This window comes from Mytilus edulis, chromosome 10 (assembly GCF_963676685.1).
Source record: "Mytilus edulis chromosome 10, xbMytEdul2.2, whole genome shotgun sequence".
NCBI classification, from domain to species: domain Eukaryota; kingdom Metazoa; phylum Mollusca; class Bivalvia; order Mytilida; family Mytilidae; genus Mytilus; species Mytilus edulis.
The window spans coordinates 77,358,509-77,361,102 of NC_092353.1; the positions used below are offsets into that span (position 1 = coordinate 77,358,509).

Sequence of the window (2,594 nt, forward strand, 5' to 3'; positions counted from 1 at the left end):
GGTACCGCAAAGATATATAAATAATGTTCTTTGGTTGGTGGTTGTCTTGTTAACAATAGGTACAACAATAAAAAGTGTTTGGGTGCACAAAAATTTTAATACAATGTAGATGCCATTGACTGCCAATTACTTGTAAAATATCAGTAATTTTCAACAATAAAACTGAGTGGCCACATGTGATGAGAGCATGGCTTGACAATGATGATGATAACAACCAATCAACTGAATAACAAATATGGGTGTTGAGGGATATCCTACGAACCATAATTTAACCACCAAGATTTTTTTAACATTTAACAACATGCTTACAACAACACAAGTTATCATCCAAGAGAATTATTGATTTCGAAAGCGCACAACCCTTAATACACAAATTTTGCTCAATGTCTATTTGAAATATCTGAGTGGTCAAAATATAAAACAGTTTGCTGTTCGGACACTTCCTATCCTATGTATTCTAATGTCCAACCACTGATTATAGAGAAATATTCAATACGATAAAATTAAAATAAATTTATTTATTAATACTGAAACTTTTTATTTATTAATAGTGAAACTTCAACTTCTTTTTTCTCACACCTTGTCTTTTTGGAGCCCGTTTTAGAAAGTTTATTGTTTTTTCAGACACTTGAATTGCTGTTCCGTGATTCCATCTAGGTCTTCATGATGACATCTACAAAATCAAAAGTTATAACATTGTAAAGTTGTATTCTGTTCAACACATTTAACTATTTTAACTTCATAATGATATTACTTTAAAGTATAAATAAAAAGCATAAAGAACCGGTGAAAACTAAAGTAAATAACAGTTGTCCTTTGAAGTCTCAATTACATTTCCTTTTAGATAGACTAGAAGGACTTAGGTATAATCTGCAAGAAAATCCTAACTACTACATTTTAATTTGAACAAATTGAAGGTTTATCCACTTATGTCTTTTTTTGTATTACTTGTGCTGCGGCATGGATATCTGACTTATTGACATATTCGAGGATGATAAAGGGGGTTCTTAACACGGAAACACGTGAAACAAAAATAAATAAAACCCACTGCACTGAAAATAAAAATTTGGATAAAGGAAGCACGAAAAATTAAATCATGAATATTATTAAGGAAAAAAGTACTAGAAGTTAATACTCAGTCGTTATTGGAGATCAAACAGTCATGATAATGGACACGAAGACCCTGCAGTCACCTTTTCGCTTCCGCTTGTTGCATCCGAACCGTGGAAAAGTTAACTTGATCACAATTAATATCCTGGGAGCACATAATTTAAAACAATCTCTCGACTGGACTTCGAATTTAGTCCTGGTTTACTTTTTTTTTATCTTGAATGTTGGACTAGCACGAGAAATTAAAGAGTATCCAGACGAAACATGGAAAATAAATAAGAGGAAACAAAAATAATGCATGTCGAAACCAATTACGAGAAATAAAACGCTATAACACGTGAAATAAAAAGGCCATAAATGCAAATAACTTTTTACCACCCTCATATAACCATTATGTTTAATTACCTTGTCCAAACTCTACCTCAATTTTGACAGTAAAATTAAAGGTTCAACTTGGTGAGTTATATATAGCTTCTGACCTTCCATCCCAAAGTTGTAAACAAGCCCCCCTTTTTATGCGATTAAAATTTCTTTTCACTTTTGATTCAATCATATGATTTCAAATAGTCAATGATAAAAATTCATGAGACGTTGGAGGATATCTTAGGAATGGTAACATGCTATCCTGATCCTGATCCTAAGGTCAATCCATAGATTGTCCTAAACTTCCCCCTTTTTCACGTGTAAAATTTCAACTTTTCAGTACTGTACAGTTTCATAACAACATGATATGTTCACATTTCTAAAATACGATAACGTAATCACAACAATTAATATAAATACTTACGATAAAAATGTAAAAGCTGTATAGAGGAAAGATATTGATAAAAACTCTGCACAAATCACTTGTGGTCTCGTTGGCGGATATTCAAACTTTGGCAACAAAAACAACTGCGCATGCGCATACCTGAGGTCTTAAAATAGAAATGTTACAATGCCGCGAAAATTTAAATCGTTATTTAAATAGATCTATCCGTTGTTTATATTTCAAGTTGTCAACCATTGTTTATGTACTGATGTATACGTCTTTCTCTAGGAATTAATAAAAAGAATAGAAAAAAAAAAATGAAAACAAGATATTTGACATCAGAATTTAAGGAAAAAGGTGGAGGGATCTTTTAAGGGGAAGGAGTTATTCACAAATATTTAATTTTATATTTACTGTATGATCCTGTATACACGCTGGTTCTTTTATTATGTTTTGGGGTGGGGTGAAATTTTTGAATTTTCTATTATTTCAATATTTGGGGTGCGAAGTTCATGATTAATTAGTAATGCTTATATATACACTGCGATTGTTTTATGTGTTATTCTATAATCAGCACAACAATTACTGATAAATCTACTAAATATTTTATTTAATGTGAATATCGTTTTCAATTTGAAAATAATTGTGATGTGTCAAATACTTCATTTTTGACAATTCTGGTATCCACAACTACTGGGTTTTATATATTGTTTAGCCAACGTTGATTCAGTGTTGG

At 31.2% G+C, this 2,594-nt stretch overlaps 1 long non-coding RNA gene across 1 annotated transcript; it reads right to left on the reverse strand.

The window, feature by feature from the left end:
- Positions 1-498: 498 nt before the first annotated feature.
- LOC139492546 (uncharacterized) lies at positions 499-2,194 on the reverse strand. Its single transcript, XR_011656889.1, has 2 exons — positions 1,898-2,194; positions 499-673 (listed from the first exon to the last, which is right to left on the reverse strand). It is a non-coding gene; the product is annotated as an uncharacterized lncRNA (long non-coding RNA).
- Positions 2,195-2,594: the final 400 nt, after the last annotated feature.